At 34.6% G+C, this 27,276-nt stretch overlaps 1 long non-coding RNA gene across 1 annotated transcript; it reads right to left on the bottom strand.

The window, feature by feature from the left end:
- Nucleotides 1–520: 520 nt before the first annotated feature.
- On the bottom strand, nt 521–25,529 carry LOC140624671 (uncharacterized). Its single transcript, XR_012024126.1, has 2 exons — nt 25,385–25,529; nt 521–903 (listed from the first exon to the last, which is right to left on the bottom strand). It is a non-coding gene; the product is annotated as an uncharacterized lncRNA (long non-coding RNA).
- Nucleotides 25,530–27,276: the final 1,747 nt, after the last annotated feature.

Genomic DNA, 27,276 nt, shown 5'->3' with positions numbered 1-27,276 from the left:
TGTTCAACTATGGCTCTCTGTAAATTATGCTTAATCAGTCTTTGTGAGAGCATATCTTATGAACACAAGAGGGCAAATGGAATATTCTCCTTATTATACCTCTTCCTGAATATGGTATTTTTGAAAAGATAAAATTCCCTATCTAACATCTTACATATAAATTAATCTCCATTTCTTTTACATATTATTGTTTGGCTTGCCAGAGAGAATTTGTTTTTAATTTGTTTTTTCTATAACAAAAACAAGAAATTAGTGCAATTGTTTCTAAAAAAATATTTCCTGGGATCCCTGGGTGGCGCAGCGGTTTAGCGCCTGTCTTTGGCCCAGGGCGTGATCCTGGAGACCCAGGATCGAATCCCACATCCGGCTCCCGGTGCATGGAGCCTGCTTCTCCCTCTGCCTGTGTCTTTGCCTCTCTCTCTCTCTCTGCGACTATCATAAATAAATGAAATTTAAAAAAAATAAAAAATAAATAAAAATAAAAAAATAAAAAAATATTTCCTAATGGAGACATCACTCATTTTTAAAATATTTATTTATTTGAGAGAGAAAGAGAAAGAGTGAGGGGGGTGGGGGGTAGACGGAAAAGGAGAGAATCCCAACCAGACTCTGTGCTGAGTGCAGAGCCAAATGCAGAGCTCTATCTCACAAAATGAGATCATGATCTGAGCTGAAACCAAGAGTCAGACACCTAATTACTGTGTCACCCAGGTGCCTTTCTTTTTTCTTTCTTTCTCTTTTTCTTTCTTTCTCTCTTCCTTCCTTTCTTTCTTCCTTCCTTCCTTCCTTCCTTCCTTCCTTCCTTTCTTTCTTTCTTTCTTTCTTTCTTTCTTTCTTTCTTTCTTTCTTTCTTTCTTTCTTCTTTCTCTTTCTTCTTTCCTTCCTTGTTTTTCTAAGATTTATCTATTTTAGAGAGAAAAAGAAAGGAGATATCACTTATTTTTAAACAATAAGTTGCTTCAAAATGAGCTTAAATTTTATCAATATACTTATCAAGATTAATTCATTGTTGTGATCTTTCCATTGGTTTGTACGTTATCTAATAGAAACAGCCAATTTAATTCAAAATCATTTTCAATATCAGAACCAAAAAAAGTGAATATAGTTCAATCAAAAGAGTTCATTTCTGACTGCCATTTTGAATTAACTTCATAACTTTCTCAAAAAGAATATCTTAAGAGAATGAAATACTATATTAACCAAAAATGCACATAACTCACAATAGAGCAACCTAATCATCAAAATTTGGGTATGCTCAGGGAAATTACTCATCTGAATATATGGTGGAAAAAAAAAAAAAACTCTTAATCTAACTCATTCACAGAGAATTCTATAAGACTGTTGTATACCGGGTTTTGTGTATTTGTTACCTGCCAGACCTCTGCCTAGCAAGTAGATGTATTAGTCATTTATTGCTCTTCTATCAAATTGTCACAAATTTAGTGGATGAAAACAGGAAACATTTATTATCTCATTGTTCTGTAGATCACATATCCAATACAGATCACATTGGGCTAAATCACTATAATGGCAAGGTCATACTCCTTTTTGGTGGCTCAAGGGGAGAATCTATTTCCTTGGCTTTCTGGTTTAGAGACTGCTTACATTCCTTGTTATTTTTTTTTCCACTTCCTCTATCTTCAAAGACCGCAGCATCACAATTTCTGTCTCTGACTGCAACTGCAAAGGGCTTTTAAGGATTCATAATTAAATGGGACTCTCCTTGATAATCTAGTATTATGCAGCTATTTCAAGGTTCTTTAACCTAAATCACATCTACAAAGTCCCTTTTGTCATGGAAGGTAACATATTCACAAAATCTGGGGGATTAAGACACAAATATTGTTAAATGGCCATTATCCTTTTTATTCCAGTAAATCGCATCAGATCTCAGTCTATTTATTTGAAGGTGATTTGATGCAGAATTTTATTTCTAAAAAAAGATTTGTTGAAATAGCATAACTTCCATTATTCAACAAAGGAAGATGCTATTTCATCCACACAGCACACATATTATTTTAGTACTAAAAAGCCATGGACCAAGTGACTATGTGGTATAATCCTATAGTGTTGTCAGGTTTTCAAAAATGAATTTGAATAGGAAAAATGTTTGCAGTTAAAACTTCTTTGCTGGGAATGAAAAGATCAGTGGTTGCTAGGTGTTAGTGGTAGGGGGAGATAAACAGAGCATAGAGAATTTTTAGGACAGTGAAACTATTCTGCTATGAGACCATAATGGTAGATACATGTAATTATATATTTGTCAAAACCCATAGAATGTATAACTCCAAAAGGGAATTCTAACATAAACTACGCATGTTTATTGATTGTAACAAACTAATAGTGGGGAAGACTGTGCATATGTAGGAGCAAGAGGTATATGGGAACTCCCTATTCAATCTTTTTTGCTTTTTCTTCAAGTTTTTATTTAAATCCTAGTTAATTTATACAGTAATATTCGTTTCAGAAGCAAAATTTAATGATTTATCACCTACGTATATCACCCAGTACTCAACACGAGTCCTTCTTAATACCCATAACTGATTTAGCCCATCCCTCACCAGCCTCCCCTAAATCAACCCTCAGTTTATTCTCTATAGTTAAGAATCTCTTATATTTTGCTTTCCTTTTTCCCTATGTTCATCTGTTTAGTTTCTTAAATTCTATATATGAGTGAATGATATTTATCTTTCTCTGACTGACTTATTTTGCTCAGCATAATACACTAAAGCTCTATCCACACTGTTGCAAATGGCAAGGCTTCATTCTTTTTGATGGTTGAGTAATATTCCATATATTCCAAAGACATATATGTGTGTGTATGTGTGTGTATGTGTGTGTGTGTATATATATATATATATATATATATATATATATACCATATATATATATATATACATACATATACCATTTCTCTAACCATTCATCAGTCGATGGACACTTGGGCTCTTTCCATAATTTGGCCATCATTGATAATGTTGCTATAAATATCGGGGTGCATGTATCCCTTGAAATCAGTATTTGTGTATCCTTTGAGTAAATACCCAGTATTGTAATTGCTGAGTGGTAGAGTAGTTCTAGTTTTAACTTTCTGAGGAAACTCCATACTATTCTCCAGAATGGCTGCACGAATTTATATTCCTAACAGTGTAAGAGGGTCCCCCTTATCCACAACCTTCTAACCCCTATTGTTTCCTGCATTGTTAACTTTTGCCATTCTGACAGGTATGAGGTGATATCTCATCATGGTTTTGATTTGCATTTCCCTGATGATTAGTGATGTTGAGCAACTTTTCATGTGTTTGTTAACCATTTGGATACCTTCTTTGTAAAAATCTCTATTCACATCTTCTGCCCATTTCTTAACTGAATTATTTGTTTTGGGGTATTAAGTTCGACAAATTCTTTATAGATATTGGATGCTAACCCTTTATAGATATGTCATTTGCAAATATCTTCTTGCATTCTGTAGGCTGCCTTTTAGTTTTGTTTATTCCTTCATTGGGCAGAAGCTTTTTATCTCGATGGAGTTCCAATAGTTCACTTTTCTTTTGTTTCCCTTGTCTTCAGAAACTAGCAAAAAGTTGCTCCAGCCAATGTAAAGTTTGCTGCCTGTGTTAGCCTCTAGGATTTTGAAAGTTTCCTGTCTCACAGTTAGGTCTTTTATCCATTTTTAACTTATTTTTATGTATGGTATAAGAAAGTGGTCCAGTTTCATTCTTCTGTATGTTGCTGTCCAGTTTTCCCAACACCATTTGTTGAAGAGACTTTTGGATATTCTTTCCTGCTTTGTCAAAGATTAATTGAACAGATAGCTATGGTATATTTTTGGGTTTTCTATTCTGCTCCATTGATCTATGTGCTATTTTGTGTCAGTACCACACTGTCTTGATCACGACAGCTTTGCCATGTAACTTCAAGTTTGGAATTGTGATGCCTTTAGCTTTGCATTTTTTTTTTCAAAATTGCTTTGGCTATTCATAGTCTTGATCCATACAAATTTTAGGATTGCTTGTTCAAGCTCTGAAAAATGCTATTGCATTAAATGTATAGATTTCTTTGGGAAATATAGACATTTTAACAATATTTGTTCTTCTAATCCATGAGCATGGAATGTTTTTCCATTTCTTGTGTCCTCTTCTGTTTCCTTCACAAGTGTTCTATGGTTTCCAGAGTACAGATCTTTCACCTCTTTAGTTAGGTTTATTCCTAGGTATCTATGCATTTTGGTACAATTGTAAATGGGATCTATTCCTTTATTTCTTTCTCTGCTGCTTCATTATTGGTGTAGAGAAATGCAACAGATTTCTGTATGTTGATTTTATATCCTGCTAACTGCTGAATTTAAGTATCAGTTCTAGCAACTTTTTGGAGTCTTTTGGGTTTCCTACATGTCTCCCATGAATAGTCAGTTTTACCTCTTTTTTTGCTGTTTTTGATGCCTTTTATTTCTTTCTGTTGTCTGATTGCTGAGGCTAGGACTTGTAGTACTCTGTTAAATAACAATGGTGAGAGTGGCATCCCTGTCTTGTTCCTGACTGTAGATGAAAAGTTCTCAGTTTTTCCCCATTGAGGATGATATTACCTGTGGGTCTTTTATATATGGCCTTTATGATGTTGAGATATGTGCCCTCTATCCCTACTTTATTGAAGATTTTTATCAATAATGGATGCTGTATTTTATTAAATGCTTTTTTCTGCATCTATTGAAAGGATCATATGGTTCTTATCCTTTTATTTTTTATTAATGTGGTTTGGTTTATTATGTTGATTGATTTACAAATATTGAACCACCCCTGCAGCCCAGGAATAAATCCCACTTGATTGTGGTTTAATTCTTTTAACGTACTGTTGGATTGAATTTGTTGATATATTGTTGAAAATTTTTGCATCCATGTTCATCAGGGATATTAGCCTGTAATTTTCCTTTTTTTTTTTTTTTTTACCAGAGCCTTTGTCTGGTATTGGATCAAGGTGATGCTGGCCTCATAGGATGAGTTTGCTCGTTTTTCTTCCATTTTTATTTTTTGGAACAGTTTGAGAAGAACTAATACTAACTCTTAAAAAAAAAAACGATTTATTAATCAGAGACAGAGGCAGAGACACAGGCAGAGGGATAAGCAGGCTCCCCGTGGGGAGCCTGATGCAGAACTTGATCCACAAACTTGATCATGATCTGAGCCAAAGCCATCCAGGTGTTGAGTACTAACTTTTCCTTAAATGTCTTGTAGAATTACCTTGGGAAGCCACCTGTCCCTAGATGTTTGTAGGGAGATTTTTGATTACTGATTCAATTACTTTTTGGTTATCAGTGTATTCAAATTTTCTATTTCTTCCAGTTTCAAATTTGGTAGTTTACATGTTTCTAGGAATTTTTAATTTTCTTCCAGATTGCCCAGTTTGTTGGCATATAATTTTTCACAGAATTCTCTTATAATTATTTGTGTTCCTGTGACATTGGTTGTGATCTCTCCTCTTTCATTCATAATTTTATTTATTTGGATCCTTTCTCTTTTCTTTTTGATAAGTCTGGCTAGAGGTTTGTTAATTTTATTAAAATCTTTCAAAGAACCAGGTCCCAATTTTATTGAACTGTTTGTGCCTTTGTTTGTTTTTATATAGTTTATTTTTGCTTTATTTATTTTAATGATTTTATTTATTTATTCATGAGAGACATAGAAAGACAGAGAGAGAGAGAGAGAGAGAGGCAGAGACCCAGGCAGAGGAAGAAGCAGGCTCCATGCAGGGAGCCTGAAATGGGACTTGATTCCCCCTCTCCAGGGTGAGGCCCTGAGCTGAAGGCAGTGCTAAACCACGGGGCCACCCGGGCTGCCCGATTTGCTCTAATTTTTAATATTTTCCTTCTTCTGCTGGCTTTAGGCTTTGTTTGCTCTTCCCTTCCAATATCATTCAAGTGTAAGGTTAAGTTGTATATTTGAGACTTTTCTTGTATTTTGAGGTAGGCCTGTATTGCTATATACTTCACTCTTATGACAGCCTTTGCTGCATCCCAAAGGTTCTGGACTGTTGTGTTTTCATTTTCATTTGATTTCATGTATTTTTTATACTTTTTCTTTAATTTCTTCATTAACCTATTCATTCTTTAGTAGAATGTTTTTAACCTCCAAGAATTTGTGGCCTTTCCAAATTTTTCTTCAGGTTAACTTCAAGATTCATTGTGTTGTGGTCTGATAATATGCATGGTATGATCATGATCTTTTTGTACTTGTTGAGGACTGATTTGTGACCCAGTATGTGTTCTATCCTGGAGAATGTTCCATCTGCACTAGAAAAAGAATATGTATTCTGATGCTTTAGGATGAAATGTTCTGAATATATTCGTTAAGTTAATCTGTTCCAGTCGGTCATTCAAAGCCAATGTTTCCTTGTTGATTTTCTGCTTAGATGATCTGTCCATTGCTGTGAGTGGAGTGTTAAAGTCTCCTACTATTATTGTATTATTATCAATGAATTCCTTTATGTTTATTATTAATAGTCATATATTTGGGTCTCTCAAGTTGGAGGTATAAATATTTACAATTGTTTGACCTTCTTATTGGGTAGACCCCTGTATGATGATATAGTGTCCTTCCTCATCTCCTATTACAGTTTTTGGTTTAAAGTGTAGTTTGTCTGATATAAGTATGGTTACTCTGGCTTTCTTTTGATGTCCGCTAGCATGATAGATGGCTTTCCATCTTCTCACTTTCAGTCTGAAGGCATGTTTAGGTATCAAATGAGTCTCTTCTAGACAGCATATAGATAGACCTTTTTTAAAAAATCCATTCTGATACTCTATGTCTTTTGATTGATGCATTTAATCCATTTACATTCAGAGTGGTTATTGATAGATATGAACTTAATGCCATTGTGATACCTACAAAGTTGTTTCTGGAGATTTTCTCTGTTCCTTTCTAGTTTTTGTTGCTTTTGGTCTTTATTTCTCAAAGAGTCCCTTTTAATATTTCCTGCAAGTCTGGTTTAGTGGTTGGGAACTCCTTTAGCTTTTGTTTGTCTGAAAAACTATCTCTCCTTCTATTCTGGTGACAGCCTTGGTAGAAAAAAATATTCCTGGCTGCATATTTTTCCCGTTCAGCACGTTGAATATATCATGCCATTCTTTTGGCCTGCCAGCTTTCTGTGTAGAGATCTGCTGCTAACTTGATTTGTCTTCCCTTGTAATTTAGGGATTTCTTTTCCCTTGCTGCTTTCAAGATTCTTTCCTTATGTCCATATTTTGAAAATCTTACTAAAATATGTCTTAGTGTTGTCTGGCTCTTGTTGATTTTGATGGGAGTTATCTGTGTCTCCTAGTCTTATATGTCTGGGTTGTTTTTTTTTCCTGAATTAGGGAAGTTTTCAATTACAATTTGCTCAAATAAACCTTCTGCCCCTTTTCCCTTCTCTTCTTCTGAGACACCCATGATACAAATCTTACTATGTTTTATGGAGTCACTGAGTTTCCTAAATCTACATGTGTGATCCAGTATTTTTCTTTCCCCTTTTCTTCACTTCATTTTTTCCATAATTTTATCTTGTATATTACTTATTTGTTCCACTTCTTCCTCCACCCTTGTGGTCATTACACCCAGTTGGTTTTCCATTTTGGTTATAGGATTTATAAGTTTTGGCCTAATTTTTAGGTCTTTTATCTCTGTGGTAAGGGTCTCTCTGGTTTCTTCTATGTTTTTCTCAAGCCCAGATAGTATCCTTATGATTTATTTATTTAGTTATTTATTTATTTATTTATTTATTTATTTTAAGCTCTGGTTCAGACATATTACTTGTATCTATTTTGATTAGCTCTCTGGCTGGGACTTTTTCTTGTTCTTTCCTTTGGAATGAATTCCTCCATCTTGGCATTTTATTAAGGACTCTGTTGTATGTCTTAGGAAAAGCCTGTACCTGGTCCTATTTCCACGAGAGCTGAAGCTCTGCAGCACTCCTGACCTTGTGTATATGTGTGGGTGTGCCATTCTTCTGGAGGAGGAGCCTGCTACTGTTGGCTTTCAACCACACTTGTCCTAGTAAAAAAAGGTGCCTGCAGAGCCCAGGGGGCAAGGCTTGGTGTACAGGGCTCAAAGCTTGCACTATGGGGCACTGTGCTGATGGGTGGGGGTAAAATGGCATAGGCCTGCTTTCTTCCCCAGAAAGGAGAATTTGTGTCTCTCACTGCTCAGGAAGCCCTCATAGAAGAGCAGTCCATCTCCCCTCTTGTGTCCCATGTTTCTGTCAGATCCCTACCTTCACCCTGCCTGTGACTGAGTCTTCTGCTCCTGTGCTTTATCTGAGGTGTGCAGCTGAGTTTCAATATTCCAAATTTTAGGGACCTGTCATAGCACAGACTTGCACAGACCTGCTCTGATCCTCTGGGGGAGGGTTTCACTGCACTGGCCTGTTTCTCTCAGAAGGGCAGTCACATCAGTGCTCAGGGGACAACATACATTAAGTTGGCATCCAAGTTACCACTCTCAGTAGGGGTCAGTACTTACATACTAATGAATGGGACAGCTTAAGAGGCCCACCTTCTCTTCTGTCTCTTCTAATGTGACTCAGGGGATACTCAGAGCATACTGCTGCTTCTGGGTCTCTGCCCTCCTCCACGACAGCACCACTACATCCACCAGGCTCCACCTGGAGATGGCACAAATGTCTAAAACATCAGATTTTAGCTTTGCTGCTTGTTAAAACTTAAAATAATCAGCCTCTCTGATTTTCCCAGTCAATGGTTTTGGGAAATTATTTTTCTTATGCAAGCCCCTGCATGCTGTTTTATTTCTCTTTATCTCTCTCCATGATCAGGGCTCCCTCCCCTCTGTAGCACCATGATTCTTTTCTCCCCCAAATCATGTCCCCACACCTCCTACCTTCCACAATGTGACCTCTTTCCTTCCTCTAGTTGTACAGTTTGTTCTTTCAGTTCTCAGATCACTTTCATGGTTTCCATGGATATTAGATGATGCCATTCAGGCTTATGTTTTTATCTGAAAGTGGTACCCCAAGGTCACTAACATGAGCATGTAGATGTAGACTTGGATGTCTCTCTTAACTTCATATCTAGTGATTTTTTTTTCTTTTTTTTTAAAGATTTTATTTATTTATTTGAGAGAGAGAGAGAGTGAGAGAGCACAAGCCAGGAGAAGAAGCAGAGAAAGAGAGAGAAGCAGACTCCCTGCTAAGCAGGGATCTTAATGAGGGGCTCAATCCCAGGACCCTAGAATCATGCCTGAGCTGAAAGCAGATGCTTAACCCACTGAGCTACCCAGGCTCCCCTGTTTTTTTTTTTTTTCTATTAGACTTTAAACATGTGGATAGTGAAACCCCTACTAGCTGCCCTTGAGCTCTAGAAACACTACTGGGAGGGAGCCCCTGCCCCCTCCAATCTGTCCACTCTGTGAAAAGTGGATGAGAGGAAGTGGAGAGAAGCTAAGAAGAAATAGCTAGGTCCATACACTGAGAAAAGTGCATGGGCTTCCCTCATCTTTCCACTCAATTTTGCTATGAACCTAAAACTGCTCTAAAAAATAAAATCTATTCAAAAGGTAACCAGAAATCATTGCTTATATCCATATGTTATCACTTTTTAAGAAAATTCTTGACTAGCCAAGAATCTCTTCTATCCTCCTTTCTATTCTGTTTAACTTGTATTCATTCTATGCTGTCTCTCACTCACTAACTCACCCCTGAAACAAAACTTCTCTGCCCCAGTCTGTTAGATTTTACTCTCTCCTTCACATATTTATTATGTAGATTGTGTCTCTTCTTATGAGGTCATTTGTTCTTTCTTCTAAATTCTATGCTTTTTCTGTCTACTATACATCATAAAAGTTTAGACAGTTCTTAAAGGGGGATGAGATGGGAATAGAAATGTTGGATTGGTCAGGTAGATTGATAATTATGTTCTCTTTGGACCAGTGAGGAAGGCTGATGGAAAGAAGAGATTTGTAGTTATTTTTATGTTAATATATTTATATATTTTTATCTCATTATACAATGAAATTTAATTGTTAACAATTGCATTAGATTCAATTGTTAACCAAGAAAGTGGTGACATCCCTTTCTTGAAGTTGCAAAAATAATTTTCCCAATTAGCTAATTCTTTCTTTTCTGGGTATCATATTGAAATTTCTTCCATCTTCCTGTTTCAGGGTAAGGCTTTTAAAGAAAATATAGCAGGATTAGTTTAAAGTCTTCTGAATCTTTCAGCAAACATGCTTTTCTTTTTCTCTTTCCTTTTTGTCTCTCTTTGTACAGTGAAGCTTTACTCTTGTACCTCTTACTTTAAACTTAACATTCATAATCCAATTCTGTCCTTTTTGGTGACTACCCCCCTTTTTTCTACTAGAACAGCAGCCTCTTTTAGCTGTTTTCTGTATTCTATGGTTTGAGAAACTACTTTAAAGCATTTATTTTGAAGGAAAAGCCCTTAGTGCTTAGTGTCTAATGGAGAAAAATGGTCCTTCCAATGCAAAGAAACAGACACTGTGGTATTTTTGTTAATGAAACATCATTAAAAATTGCCCACGCAGCAGTTCTTAAAGAGAAGCTCAAATTCCTTCATCTTCCCTATGCTACTCAATATTGTAAAAGAGGAGACTGTGAGACTACAGAAGTATTTCAGAAGAATAATGTAAAAAGTAAGTGCATATTGAAGATCTTTAAAATGAAGGAAGAATAGAGTGAATCTTTGTAACAAGAAAGAGAAGTAGAATATAGGAAAACACCATAGATCACAGGCATGATAAAGGTTTCATATCAAATAAATAAATGGTCCCACCCTGAAGTTTCCTGACACACTCTGATTAGCCACATAACCGACTAAATTATGCATTCATTTAGGAGAAATTCAGTGTGGAGCTCTTGAGCAACTACATGAACTAGTCATTTTGTGAAGATTTCTAGATGGAGGGAGGATAAATTGGATACAGACTCTCCTTTAATATATACTATGCCTATGTTGATTATCTATCTATCTATCTATCTATCTATCATCTATCTATCATCTATCTATATCTATCTATCATCTTATGCTACTAGATATGTCATTATATGGTATTAGATATCTGTATACTATATACTATATGCTAGAAAAGGATAAATACATATAATAGTTTTGTCCCTTAAAATGTTATAGGAGTCTAGTGAAGAATGGAATTCTACTTGGAAGAACAAGAAAAGCAACCCATAGCTTTGAGTAAAGAGGACTGAGACATCCTGAAGCAGAGAGAGGGCAGTTTAGGGGGATGGAAAAACTGGGGGAAAGGCAGTAATACATTAAACAGAGCATTTACCTGCAAATATGGATAAGGGGTATGTATAAGGATGCCTCAGGCTGCAGTAACAGAAAGCTATATTCAAACTGACTAAACCATAAGAGAATCAACTATTTTACATAACAAACAGTCCAGAGGTAAACAGGTTCCAGCCAGAGGAATTTAGTATTTCAGTTCTATTTCTAAACAAGTCTCTCGGTTTTGCTCTTTTCAAGATTTTGGTTAGTCTTTCCTGAAGTGGACATCCTTCATGGCTACAAAATGGTAGCAATCAGCCCCTGGGGCATTAACCCTGTTATTATTTTTTTATAATTATAAATTATATTATAATATGTTATTTTTATAATAATATAATATTATTTATTATTTCAGTAAGTAGGTGCGAAACTCCACACCTAATCATAAAGGCAAACTCTTCCTGGAGGTCCTTTTGGCTCAACTTACATCCTTGGACTTCTCAGAGCTAGCAACTATTGCTTAGGTGTTCCCACACAGATTTGCTTAGAGACTGAAGTGAACCATGTTCTGAAGACGGGCAAAAGGCACTCGATCAAAAAATGAAGTTTTTCAAGAAGGGATGTTTCCATATGTATAGGACATAAATGTATCTTTACCCAAGATAGTTTGGAGTCATGCTATGACTAATTTGAAACACCAAGACAAAGAGTTTGTATGCATTCTTAAGTATTTGCAGATTTTTTGAGTATGGGATGACATTCTCAAAATGTCATTGGTACTTTTAAAATACTAACACAGCCACAGGGTATAACTCTATAAATTAGAGTTGGTTGGAGGAGGAGAGCTCGGGACAGAGACAGTGAAACAATGAAGTAAGAATGAAGGAAACAGCTTTAATCAAGTTGCTATGAAAATGAGAAGATAAGGCAGATGCAAGGGATTTTATGGGGAAAAAATGAGAGGATTTTCAAACTGATTCAATTTGGAAGCAAGGAAAAGTAAAAGAATATATTTTACTGGCAGAATGGAGATGTAGTTATCTGAGACAGATGCCATAGAAAGAGAGGGCCTGTGGGCAGAGGGGAGATGATGAATTCGATTTGGCTCACTGAACAGAAGGAACCAAAGGGCATTCTTTTGGCATTCCCTTGGGGTGAGTCACAGACTCTTGGAAGATGAGGAAAATAACAACAAAAATTGAAGGGAGAAAGACCATCAGAGCATGGTGATTTTGAGGGAAATTCTGAAAGAAAACCTGAAACATGGAGAAGGAAAATAAGAAAGAATCTTTTTATTGGGAAATAGCTCATTACAGATTTATTAAATACATTCTTTAGTACTCTTCTTATCAGGGACATAAGTTGTATATGGCACACAAACATATATATGCATTTTTTATAAAGATAAATGCAAAACACCATCTATTCAATTTAGACAGAAAGTTTTGTTTATATTCTGATTTCCAAATGAACATGAGGGCTGAGGATTTTTTACTTAGTTTAACTTTATATTTGTATCTCTGCTTTCATGGAATATCTTGATTCTAATTACAATAACATAATTGCCTATTTCTTATATACTCAACATGAATGTAATAATTTCAAATAGCAATAGCAATTTTATAACCAAAAACCCCCCAAGAAATTGATAAATGCAATTTGAGCGGTACTTGTCAAGATTTACTTAAAAAAGATATATATAGCTAACACACACAGATATGTACTGATGAAGTTTTGGAATACAGGTGAGGTCTGGAGCTGATGACCAAGAAAGAATTCCTGAGACATCTTTGGTGCAAAATGATGGTTTTATTAAAGCCCGGGGACAGGACCCGTGGACAGGAAGAGCTGCTGCCTTGGGCCTGTGAAGGGTGGCTGATTATATACCTGGGAGTTGGGAGGGGTTTGAGGATAGGGTACTAAGGAATTTTGGAGGCAAGGTTTCCAGGACCTCGAGGGGGCTGGCTATGGTTGGGACAAGGTCATTTATTGGGTCTAATAAAACCTGAGTCATAAGACCTTTTAGATGTGTATCGGTGGGCCATGTGTTTGGGGGATGATCACCAACATGTCACTTGGGGGTTTAGAGATAAAAGAAATTTCTAAAGGAATTTTTATATGTAAAAGTAGACTTACAGGGTCCTGGGGGTCAGGCTAAGATTGCCTTCTGCCCTTAGCAAAGTATGAACATCGAAGCCCTTAAGTCCATAGCGGAATAGCCCTTTGCCAGTTCCAAGGACTTGTCAATGTGCTGCCCCAAGCTTATGCCTTGTCCTCAGCTATCCCTATGTTCCCCCATATATATATATATATATATATATATATATATATATATATAATATATATTATAGTATACAGTATATATACTAGTATGTATATATAGTATATATATAGTATATATATATTATATACTATATATAACTATAAACAAAACATAAGTCTATGTGTATATGTATAATATATATATATTTTTTTCAGGGCCTTTAATTCTTAAGCCTGAATAATTCCTGCATTTAACAATGTTTCTCACTTCTTGTATTTAACAATATTTCTAACTTCACTACCCTAAGTCAGCTGTTTTTCATAATGATAAATCCTGTCTCGATATCTCAAACTTTCCTTGGAAGTTTTCTTTCAAATAAATATATTCCAAATATATCCTTTCAAATATCTAATACATATAATATGTATTACCTATATATTCATAAATTTTAGCAATTGTATAATTATAAACTATATAAATTATAAATATAACCTCTGTGTGTGTGTGTGTGCATGTGTGTGTGTAGCACAGCCTTTACTTCTTAGGCTAACACAAGCAACAATTCCTATATTTAACAATTTTTCTAACTACCCTAAATCAGTAATTTTTCAGAATTAGAAATCCTATGTCTTGATATCTAAAAGTTTCCTCAAAGTTTCCTTTCAAGTACATCAGTTCATTTAAAGTGTAGATGGAAGTCGAAAGGCCTTCAAAGAAAATGGGTTCAGGCGTTTCCTTTTTGTTTTTTAATTGCATAGAATTGTAGGTTCAAGATCAAGATGAGTTAGGCAACAGGGTTTGCTTCCCATTTTTCTGTAATCCATAGTTGAAATTGTGAAAGCATTGGAGAATATAAAAATGTGTTTTTAAACTGAAAGAAATAATCATTATATAAAACAAAATGTCAATATAAAAATGCCTGTCATCCACTATTTTTTGAACCAAAATAGAACATTTAGGTGGGAAAATGAGACACTAAAGCATTGCTATCATGATTAACTGTTAACTTTTCATTATAATTCATTCTCTTTATCAGAAATGAAGCCTGAAAATGGGAAACAGAAACAATCATCTCTTTTGGGCTGTTATCATTGTCAATCTAACTCTTTCTCTGCTTCAGTAAGCCTAAATTACTAAAAGTAATATAAGGGATGGGTAATTCAATAGGTGTGAACAAATGTATCCCAATGCAAATGACCTCACATTATGAGGTGGCTTTTTCTTGCCACTGAAAGTGCCCTTTGATTAATACTTGGCCTGTGTTTGATTGCCCCCCACTGCAATCTTCTACTTGATGCAACCTGAAGTTATCTCTAACCTGACAACAATACAAAATTTAATTCCTTTCTTCTATTTAGGAGATTTACTTAAATTGTTTTTGACTCACTGTAATATTTAATTAACAGATAAAAATAGAAGAAATGGATGTTTGTTTTATGGAAACTGTACCTTATTCTTGACCATACCTTAGGAAGCTCTAAAATCCTTTTTTACATCTACTTAGAAAAAAACTTTCTTACATGATGGTGAATCTGTAGTGTGCTTAGGTAAAAAGCTATTGCCTTTCAAATACTGGAGACATTCTGTCTCCTATAGTCTCCACCTCTCTCTCTCTCTCTTTTAACTTTTCTGTCCTTCTACCCTTTCTTTTTCTCTTCCCCTCTCCCCCATTATCTTTCTTTTTCATTCCGTCTTCATTTTTCTCCCACTTTTTGCATTTTATATTCAAATTCCTCCAGTAATTAATTTTGAAATACAATGGTGGATAGTAATAATTTAAGGTCCACTGAGGAATAAGAGTCAACAGTAACAGGGAAGTCTAATAAATTTAAGAGAAAGGAAAAGGTTGTGAGTACATGCTTGCCATAAAGGTAAGGGGCTGAGACAGACACAAAGGTGAAAATAAAGGATGAAAACTGTGCAAGGGGTTTACCAGGAACTTTAAGTAGAGTTTTGGTTGAAACTGGTAAAAATTTAATGGATTTGGACTATACTACACTTGTGTATGTTAAAACCAAAATCGTATCTGTTTCGTTGTTAAAGAAAGGGCAACATATATTTAAACCAAGGATGTGGCACTGCTATCAATAGATAGTGTATTAATCCTTAAATTAATCTGCTCTTACAGCTCATGTTGGTACTTCCTGTATTTTTATGATAAAGAGACACAAAGAATCACTGGAGATCAGTCACGCTAATATAAACAAACAAGTGAATGGAAAAATGAATCTGAAAATTATTTTTCAGTAATAAGAATGTTCATAAACTTGCAAATAGCACAAAGTAAGACAAGAGCAGTTTAGTATGAGGATGGGTAGCTAGAAGGAACTGGGCTTGCACAATTTGAAATGTGGTTATTATGGATTAAGTTTTCATAACTTAGATTACTGACTTAATATCTCAAACAGAATATATCTAAACTATAAATGTTTTATGCTTTTTATTTTAATCCTATAATTCTTATTTATTAAACTACTTTACCTCAGATAATAGATAACCAGAATATGGTAACCTATAAATCAAAGGCTTAGGGAATTTATAAAAGATGAAATCAATATTTGGAGAGTTTTAAGATTTAAATAATCTAATAAAATTTTTAAACTATTAAGGATTTCAAGGAGGTGGAGAAAAAACAGAATATAGTAGAAATTAAATATTAAGAAAAAATATTCAAAAAGTTAAAGATTGCTCATGATAGTAATCAAATCATCTTTTTTTTCTTCTTCTTTTAGAGATAGAAAGAGCATGCATGAGAGCTGGGGAGGGACAGGAAAGGCAGAGGGAGAGGAGGAGAGAACATCCCAAGCAAGTTCCATGCCCAGAGCAGAGCCCAACATGGGGCTTGATCCCACAACCCTGAGATCATGACGTGAGCCAAGCCAAAATCAAGAGTCAAATGCTCAACCTACAAAGCCGCTTAGGAGCCCCAAATCATCATATTTTTTTTTAAACAAAAAAATAAGCACTGTGGAGAGCAACCTGATGATTACCAGAGGGGAGCTCGGTGAGGGGATGGGTGAGATAGATGATGGGGATTAAGAGTACACTTATCCTGATGAGCACTGAGTAATGTATAGAATTGTTGAATGGCTGTATTGCACATCTGAAACTAATATAACACTGTATTTAACTATACTGGACTTAAAACAAATGAATAAATAAATAAGCACTATAATAAAATATGTTTAATTATCCTGTGAAATATTTGCCATTATTCCTGAGATTTTCCTAGAAAATGATCATGTCAGCCAAATTTTTAAGTGTGTCAAGGCAATTAAAGTACTATTTTATGTATTTTCTTTATTTTGTTTTTGTTTAAACATCATATTTCCTGTTCTTTTTGGAGACTTAGACCACCAAGTCCATGTCTACTAAAGCCTAACACCTTGTGATAAAAAATGACAGATGATAAAATTAGGAGAAATAATATGTGCCCAGAGTAAACTCTAGCTCTATATTATATAATAATGGAATGCTAACAATAGTAAGTACTGTTTTCTATATTTACCACAGTTACACAGAAATGATTCAAAATGTTTAGACATTTTTTATATAAGTAAATATCCCATGCTACCTTTTCCTATCTCAATCCCACTCCAACTAGTCTGTCATTTTAATTTTTTGTTTTTATTTTTTCAAGAGGTTATTTCAAAACTCTATGTAAAATACTGCATTTTGTTTGATTCATCAACCATAGAAATTATCCATTTACTCTTCAATATGAAAACAATGGTTTAACTCATCCTATCTTTTATTCAACAGCTAGTAATATATATTTCAGGTTTTCTATTATTTTTTATTATTGATTGTGATTATTTTCATCAATTTTGTAACCTCTTGTGATTTCCCACTTTTAAGGATATAATTCTATTAGTGGAAACAAAAATATCTTCTAAGCTTTAATAATAAAATGACAAACTATTAATTTGCATTAATGTGTGAGGATTACATTTTATTTACTAAAAAGTTTCTTCTGGATTGATTTTTATTCCTCCTAAAATACATATATTGAAATTCTAACCCCCAGTACCTCAGAATGTGACTGTATTTGAAGATATTCTTCTAAAAAGGTAATTATTTTGAAATAAAGTCATGAAGATGGGTCCTAATTCAATCTGATTGGTGTGCCTATAAGAAGAAAAAATCTGAACACACAGAAACATGAGGGATGTGCATGCACACAGGAAAGAGCATGGAAAGACACAGCAAAAACAAAACAAAGACAAAAACCAAAAATAACAAAACATCAACTGCAAGCCAAGGAGATAAGCATCGGAAGACACTAACCTTGCCAGTATCTTAATCTTGGACTTCAGCATCAAGAACTGATAAGAAAATAAATTTCAGTTGTTTAATCCACTTCAACTGAGCTGTCTTTTTTATGACAGGCCCAGCAAAATATGCATTATCTCCATTCACGCTACTAAATAGAGTATTTTACCAAGATCACAGAAAGTCACTGAGTCATGATCTCTAATAATTTATTTTTTCATAGAGTTTTTAAATCTTGGGAGTTTTTGGCATTAATTGACATTGCCATACCCTCAAATTTTAAAGCTCTTTAATATGCTATCATCCTCTTATTTATTTTTTTTTATCTCCCATTATGCTTTTCTTCCATCTATCACACCTTCCTGTACTGTGTAGGTTGCTCTCCAGGTCTGTTCCAGAGCTTTCATCTGGGATACAATGTCTTTGGCACCTTGCATTATATACATCATTCCCAAAACCCATATCTTCATCTTCTTGATTTCCCAATTTATTTCACTGAAGTACATCTCCAAAGAATTTCCAAATGAAAGATTCATGTAAGTAAATTTTCACATCTTTGTACAATTGTAAACTTTTTTTTCTGGACATTTATTTATGGTTTGTGAAGATAAAGAATTTTAGGTTAAAAATATATTCTTGACTTCTGAAGCCATTTTTAATTTTCTTGCATCCCGTTAAATGCCAGGATACAGATACCATTTGAATAAAAGAAAGTGCTTAATTCTTTCAAGAACATGTCAACACAAGAAGCATTGTATGTGGGTGTATACAAATCATACTCAATTTCTTTAGAGAAAAAGACTAGTGTTTTCCTGAGTACAGGCTCTAGAAAACAATACGTGTGTTTTAGATATAGACTGGGGATAGAATAGAGAGGTATAAGGATGGTTATAGATGCACTGTGAGAATTACATGATGGAAATGCCATATAAGAATCAGTTATCCCATGTATATATAAAGCTTCAATTAACTCTGTTTTCTTCTCTTCTTCTCACCTCCACCAATCATGGTTCCTGGGGCTTAGAGCTCAGAGCTTTTTCAGTGTCATGTTTGGTAGATCAGTTCCCAATACTTCTACAAGTTTGCAAGATGGTTAATTTGGCCAATGTGTTCCCCTTTCCTTCCAAATCAGCTTTATGATGAAACCTGAAATCTCATTGACAGAGAGTTCCCAAAACCATTTGGGTCATTTGAAATATATATATATTTGTATATATACAAACAAATACAAATATATACATATGTATATATCCAAATATATACATATGTATATATACATATAAAAAATTTACATATGTATAAATATATAATACATATATATGTGTATATCTATAAATGTGTGTGAGGTGTGTGTATAGCAACCTACATAGAGCAGATTCATGTACAGATATATATATATGTAATACACATTATAAATTTATCTGTAATATATATATATAAATAAATAAATAAATAAATATATTGCATATATTTGCAAATAGTTACTTATCATTGTTGGCATGAGTCTATCCTTAAACTAGATTCATTAAATTCTAATTCAGAATTTTAGAGCTGAAAGGAACCCAGAGGACAGGGATGCCTGAAAGATGAGTAATCTTGAGTCTGAAAGCATAGCTCACCCAAAGTCTCACATGTTAGACAAACAATGTCATTGTAAAATATATATGAGTTTTAACCAAAGAATCGTAACTTGGGTAGTGAAAAATGTGAGGGTTATAGAAGTATAAGAGAACCAGAAATATAATGACGTAAACACGTTATAGAGGTGGTAACATGTTTTCCCCTTCTTTTTATGTTGTTTTGAATTTTATTTATGGAAACACAAAGATAACCCTTTTTTCTACCCATAATTTCTATAGCTGCCTTTAGAACGGTAATTAGTTGTTTCTGTGGCAAACAAAACCTATATAAGTTAAAATTCAACACAACTAAGGAGAAAAAGACAGACTATATTCTGAAATAATATCTTGATCACATTTACTTCTATTACAATCTTAATGGTTAAAACAACATTTAAAATGGTTGAATGGTTTAAAATGGTCTAAATGGTTAAAACAACATCTTTAACCCATTATGAAATTTTCCCAATAAAACCTTAGCCAGGGTGTCTGGTTGCTCGGTCCATTAAGCATCTGCCTTCAGCTCAGGTCATGATCCCAGGTCCATGCCCTGCATCAGTCTCCCTGCTAAGCAGCAGCCCTGCTTCTCCTTCTCCCTCGGCTTGCTGCTCCCCCTGCTTGTGCTCTGTATCTCTCTCTGTCAGATAAATAAATAAAATCTTCCAAAAAATAATAATAAAATCTAAGATATTATGAAATGATAGAAAATTATGTCAGCTGTTTACGTATCCAGAATCAAGTATTGGTTTGTATTCATCTATTTTCGTGCCTTAAGATTTTAGCGTTGTTTAAATTAAATATGGTAGTTTTTTTTATAAGAATATTAAAATCTCTTATAGTGAGAAATACCTTGAATCATGAATGATATTGTTGTTCTGGAAGATTTGCAGACTTGATTGCCCTATCGTATTTTAGCAAGCTAAGTTCTGTGCACTAGATGTAGTGTGTATAACTATTATTATTACCATTTAAATTTTTTGTTGGACCAGATCATTTTTAGTGTTCTCTTTTCTAAATCTACATTTTGTAATTTTCTTGAAGATATTGTCACAATTTCTTACTGTTGACAAGTCCAAGCCAGAACAAAAATAATGTAAAATTTATTATTACAAGTTTTCAGTCTCTTTGAGTTCAGAAAACAATACATGCTAAGCCATTAAATCCTATTATAATAGGCTCCCAGCCCATAATCTGGCTCTTCAACTGAAAATATGTAATGTTACTTAATGATCAGGGTGTTTGAACTTCTTTTTGACTGTAAAAAATAATGATCCTTCATTATAATAAAATATTCCTCTATTTCATAATCTGTGTTTTATGAATTACTCTACACATACTTTGTGTCAATTATAGGCCATAGAATAAAAGGTAACACTTCAGCCTTCAGGCTGAATCATTTATTTGGAGCTCGCTGATGTGTTCTTAATTCAATTTGAAGTCTCTCCCCACCCACAGTTTGTGGAGAAAGAGATGCAAACATTTTTCTTCATTGGCAGTGACTGGAGAATGCATCAACATGACAAATATTTTCCAAGAGGAAAAAAAAAATGGTATACTGTGTGAATAACAATCTCTCTCTCAAAGGAAAAAAAAGATAATCATAACAATATTTATAACATTTCTTTTATCTCAAAGGAACCTCCAAGCACTTTAGAAATGTTAACGACGATCAGATTCTGTGGGATTCACATCTCCTGTCACTGAAACGGATTCATGTTGAACAGTGCACGGGCATGACAGGCCCTGCAGAAAGCTCAGTTGGATTTATTACCACATCTGTAAGGCTGAAAGGGGAGCACTGCATATTCCAAACTGCCCATGTTAGAATGTGTATCCATCACAGAATCAGAGGCATGGGATCCCTGCATATGCAAAATGTGATGGATAGCATAACATTCACCTGCTCTCAGATAAAAGTATTGGTGAGGCATCACAGGATACTTTGCCCACACCATCTGGTGCTGTAGACAACATTATGCCTGTTAATAAGACACTAGTTATCATTTAAAAACACTTAATATGTTCATGTGAATTAACACTACTTTGGCTTCTTCCACCTATTTAAAAAATTCAGTGTTCAGAATCCTAGGTTAATGCATCTGTAGAATGGGGCAAGCATAACTATTTTTCCAATACAGAAATATTTATATGTCACTGCTAAATTCCCTCATATAGATTATATGGCTGACTTGAACAATGATGATATGTTGCGAATCCTACAACTGTGAATGACACTGCTTGCACAATAACTAACAAGTGTTGAGATTTTCTAAATACACAAACATATGCACATGTGTAGTCACATACATCTGTATAGATGACATATATCAGATAGTTTCGTCATGTACTATTGTTTGATTTATACCATGTACTATTATTTACCTCACAACTACTACTATTTAAAAACAGGAATAAAAAATAAATGGGAGTATACTGCAGTTTTTTTTTATTCCATCATTATCTATGCTATTTTGTGGCAAAATTTCATTCATCTATGTCTTTATTCATTTGGGAAACATTTATTCAGTATTTATTAGACCCTATTCTGGGCACTAGGCTTTTAAAGAGACATTTGAAACATTCCTTATCTTCAGGAAGATAGTACTCTTCCAGGAGAGATAAATATTTAGAAAAAAAGTAAATAGAGTGCCTTGGAAACACCAAACAGGCAACTCATGCCATTGTAATAGAAGAGGCAGGGGCAATTTTACAAAGAAGGCAGCATTTGAATTGGTCTTGAAAATTGAGTAGGAGACGTCAGCCAAAGCAAGTATTCCTGTCAAGGTTCTAAGTATAAAATTAAAATATATTCCTAGCACTGACTGCAAAAAAAGATATAGCCCCAGCAATACCAAGTTTGAGTGAGTGAAACAGTCTGAGTTTCAGCAAAATGTGACTAAAGCAATCTATTGATACATAGGCATACCTCATTTTATTGTACTTCATTTTGTTGCACTTTGCAGATATTGTTTTTTCTCTTTTCTTTTCTTTTCTTTCTTTCTATTTTATTTTATTTTATTATTTTATTTTATTTTATTTTATTTTATTTTATTATTTTACTTTATTTTAACAAATTGAAGGTCTGTGGCAACCCTGCATCAAGCAAGTCCATTGGTACCATTTTTCCAACATCACTTGCTTACTGCACATTTATGTCACATTTTGGTAATTCTTGCAATATTTCAGATTTGTCATTATTACTATACTTTTTGTGGTGATCTGTGATTAGTGATCTTTGATGTCGCTATTGTAATTGCTTTTAGACACCACAAATGGTACCCATATAAGATGATGAACTTAATCAATAAATGTTGTGTAACTTTGCTCCACCAGCTGGCTATTCCGCTATCCCTCTCCCTCTTTTCAGGCCTCCCTACTTCCTGAGATACAACAATATTGAAATTGTGTCATTTAATAACCCTACAATGCCTTCTATGTGTTCAAGTGAAAGGAAGTGCACACAACTCTCAGTTTAAATCAAAAGCTAGAAAAGATAAAGCTTAGTAAGGAAGGCATGTCAAAAGCTAATAAGCCCAGCACTAGGTCTTTTGTGCCAAACAGTTAGCCAAGTTATGAAGACAAAAGAAAAGTTCTTGAAGGAAATTAAAGTGCTACTCCAGTGAACACAGAAATGATAAGAAAGTGAAATAGCCTTATTGCAAATACAAAGAAAGTTTTAGTGCTCTGGATAGAAGATCAAACTGGCCCCTACAATGTTCCCTTAAACCAGAGCCTAATCCAGAATGAGGCCCTAACTCTCTTCAATTTTATGAAGGGTGAAAGAGGTGAGGAAGCTGGAAAGGAAAAGTTGGAAGCCAGCAGAGGTTGAGTTAACATGAGATTTACATAATGAAACAGACTCTTAACTATAAAGAACAAACTGATGATTACCAGAGGGGAGGTGGGTGGAGAGATGGGTTCAATAGGTGATGAGAATTGAGTGAAACCTGTCATGAGGAGCACTGGGTGTTGTATGGAAGTACTGAATCACTGTATTGTCAACCTAAAACTAGTATCACTGAATGTTAACCAGCTGGAATTTAAATAAATAATTTTTTTTAAAAAAGGAAGCCAACTCCATAACATAAAAGTGTTAGGTGAAGCAGCAAGTGGTGACATAGAAGCTATAGTAAATTATCCAAAAGTTCCATCTAGGGTAATAAATGAAGGTCGCTACACTAAGCAACAGATTTTTGTGGGTAACCAGCATGGAGCTTATCTGAGAACTAGATCTTGTAGCCCTCAGCTCACTGGGGATAGTGAGGTCCTGATTGCCACACTGACTCTTGACCACATTGTTCTCCAGCTTTAGCTCCTCCACCCCCCACTTTGAGTTAATAGCCTATTCTTGTACCCTTTGAAGTAAACATGTTTTTCTCTGTTTTCCAAAATTACTCATTCCTATAGCTAATCTGCTAGCTCTCAATAAAAGCTGGATGAGAAAAAGCCTCAGGGTCTGAGTCTGAGTATGAGTGTTCTCAGTCTCCTTGCCCTGAAGATTAAGATTCAATGAGGCTCTGAGTCTTTCTTCATATCCTCTCCTCTGACTATCCTGGCTCCATGGCAGATTTTCAGTGGAGATTAAACAGATTTCTGTTGGAATAAGATGCCATCTATGACCTTTATAGGTAGAGAAAATAAGTCAATACTTGGCTTCAAAGCTTCAAACAGGCTGACTTTCTTGTTAGGGGCTTATGCAGTTGGTGACTTTATGTGGAATCTAATGCTCATTTACCATTCTGAAAATCTAAGGGTTCTCAGATTTAAGCTACATCTACTCTTCTTGTGTGCTAGGAATGCAACAACAAAGCCTGGATGACAGCATACCTGTTGACAATATGGTTTACTGAATATTTTAACCCCACTATTGAAACCTACTTCTCAGGAAAAAAAAAAAAAAAAGATTCCCTTCAAAATACTACTGTTCACTGATAATGTGCCTGGTCACCCAAGAGCTCTGATGGAGATGTACAGTGAGATAAATGTGTCTGCATTCCTGCCAACACGACATCCATTCTGCAGCCTGTGGATTGGAGTAATTTTGATTTTCAAGTCTTATTATTTGAGAATGACATTTCATAAGCCTATAGGTGCCATAGATAGTGATTCATCTGATAGATCAAAGTAAATTGAAAGTCTGGAAAGGATTCACCATTCTAGATGCCATTAAGAAGAAGTCAAAATATCCACATGACAGGAATTTGGAAGCAATTGATTCCAACCCTTATGGATGACTTTGAGGGGCTCAAGACTTCAGTAGAGGAAGTAACTGCAGATGTGGTGGACTTAGCAAGAGAAATAGAATTTGAAGTGGAACCTGAAGATGGGACTAAATTTCTGCAATCTTATGACACAATTTTAATGGGTGAGGAAATGCTTCTTATGGCTGGGCAAAGAAAGTGATTTCTTGAGATGGAATATACTAGTAAAGATGCTGTAAAGACTGCTGAAATGACAATAAAGAGTTTAACATATTATGTAAACTCAGTTGATAAAACAACTGCAGGACTTGAGAAGACGGACTCCAATTTTTGAAAGAAATTCTACTATGGGTAAACTGTTAACAGACACATGCTACAGAAAGATCATTCATGAAAAATAGAGTCAATTGATGTGGCCAACTTCATTGTTGCCTTAGTTTTGGAAATTGCCACTGCCACCCCAGCCTTCACCAATGATCACCATGATCAGTGGCCATCAACATCAAGGCAAAACCTCCGTCAGCTAAAAGATTGCAAATTGCTCAGATAATGGTTGGCGTCTTTCAGCAATAAAGCATTTTTAAATTAAGGTATATACATGTTTACGACACAGTATTATTCCATACTTACTTAATAGACTATAATGTAAATATAAATTTTATATGCTTTAGGAAACCAAAAAAAAATATAATTTGATTCTCTTTTTTATGATAATCACTGCATTGGGGTGGCCTGGAACGAAACCTGTAATATCTCGGACATATGCCTCTACACTATCCCCTTTCTTAGACTCACATACCTGACCTCAGATCGAATAGAGTTTGTTTTCTTTTCTTTTTTTCTCTGAGTTCTTATATGTGCCTTTGACACCTCTGCTGCTTCAGTTAGGAAATAGCATAATTTATTTGGACCACATAACTCTTTATGCCTAAAAAGGAAATAAGCATCAGATCTCCCAGGGTTCCATATAGAACCTTTATTCCAGGCTAACACTAATACACAAGAAACTTCTTGGTTCCAAGGTTGCTTGGCAATTAATTGGGAAGTCAGAGAGAAGAACTGACCTCGGTATGCTGACTTTGTTTTCCTAGATGTTCAGCTAGATGTTCAGCTCACTTTCAGAAGGCTTCTTTATCCCTCATGTCAATAGATTATTGCCAGGTCACAAACTGACCAGGTATAACCAGGCAGGCTTGAAATCCCACAGACAACAGAAACAGAATATAGATAGATGTTCTGGGTTGAATCCTATCCCCCCAAAAAGATATGTTGAGATCTGAGAATGTGACCTTATTTGGAGATGGAATGTTCATAGAAATCATCAGTTTAAAATGAGGTCCTTAGGTTGGATCCTAATCCTGTATGACAATTGTATTTATAAAAAGGGAACATTTGTACCCAGAGATAGACATGTACAGAGAGAGGATGATCTGAAGAGATACTGGGAGAACACCATGGAAATATAAGACTGGAGATTGGAGTGATGCATTGACAGCCAAAGACGGCCAGCCAATCATCAGAAGTTACAAGGGAGACTAGCCTGCAGAATAAACCTATCCTGACAACACCTCGATTTCAGACTTTTAGCCTCCAGAACTGTGAGAGGATAAATTTCTGTTAAGCACTTTATTATGGCAGCCTAGTTACTAGCAAACTAGTATAGTCGATGGTCCCCAGTTCCACTTCCCCTTCTTCAACACGGTTTCCTATCCTACATTATGTAAATGAGTCTCTGCTTTCCTTCCTACTAGATATAAGATTTAGAAATGGCAGGTACTGCATCTTATACATTTGTGTTTCTTTGCAGCTCTAACGTATTGTTTTGCACACTACAGCAATGGAATTAATTTTTGCTAAATATATTTTAAAATAGAAAAATGAACTGTAGTTATTGAATAAAATAATCTTAGTTTCATAAGGAAAGAAAAAAACAAAGATAAATCGATGTAAACAGTCATGGAAAAACAAACTTATTTACTTCATTTTGTTTAACATATCTCCATATATACACATATTTTCTCAAAATCATTAGTATTTATGACTATGACTTTCAGTGAAAGCAGATATATTTTATAGAAATACCCTAATGCCTATATATTTATAATTTTACAAGAGCTTGTTTATTTCATGAATATTAATTATGGTTTTAATCTCACTCTATATTAATGTGACTGAAAATACAATGTTGATTATTACATTGGTTCGTATTACATCATAATACTTTTTTAGCAACAATGAATCTAGCCTGATTTAGAATACATTAATACAAGCAGAACAACAAATTAATTTAAAGGTTAGTAGTTAAATATATCAAAACCACAATGTTACAGACTAATAGGTCCTTCTATACTATGAATTGTATTATTATTACTGAGACTTCTATTAGCGCTCTTCTAACCATACTCATTTGACTAGAAAATTGGTTCAATACTAATGCATCACCTATTATTTTGTACTTTAGAGAAAGGAATGTTATACTGATACAGGGCAATTATGAATAATAAAGATGGTTATATATGGTTTCTTATAGGACGTCTGAAGTGATTTGCCAAACTAATTTTTTTCACACAAAAATACCTCACGGATGGATGGTATCTATGTGAACAACTGCTTTAGTCAAATTTGGTATAAAAAATAAAAACAAGAATTGTTTACATATATAACTATACATCTTGAAAGAGATTTTAGAGA

Source organism: Canis lupus, chromosome 35, assembly GCF_048164855.1.
Source record: "Canis lupus baileyi chromosome 35, mCanLup2.hap1, whole genome shotgun sequence".
Classification (NCBI taxonomy): Eukaryota; Metazoa; Chordata; class Mammalia; order Carnivora; family Canidae; genus Canis; species Canis lupus.
Note: the sequence above shows the minus strand (reverse complement) of the source record. Positions and strands in the feature narration are given on the sequence as shown.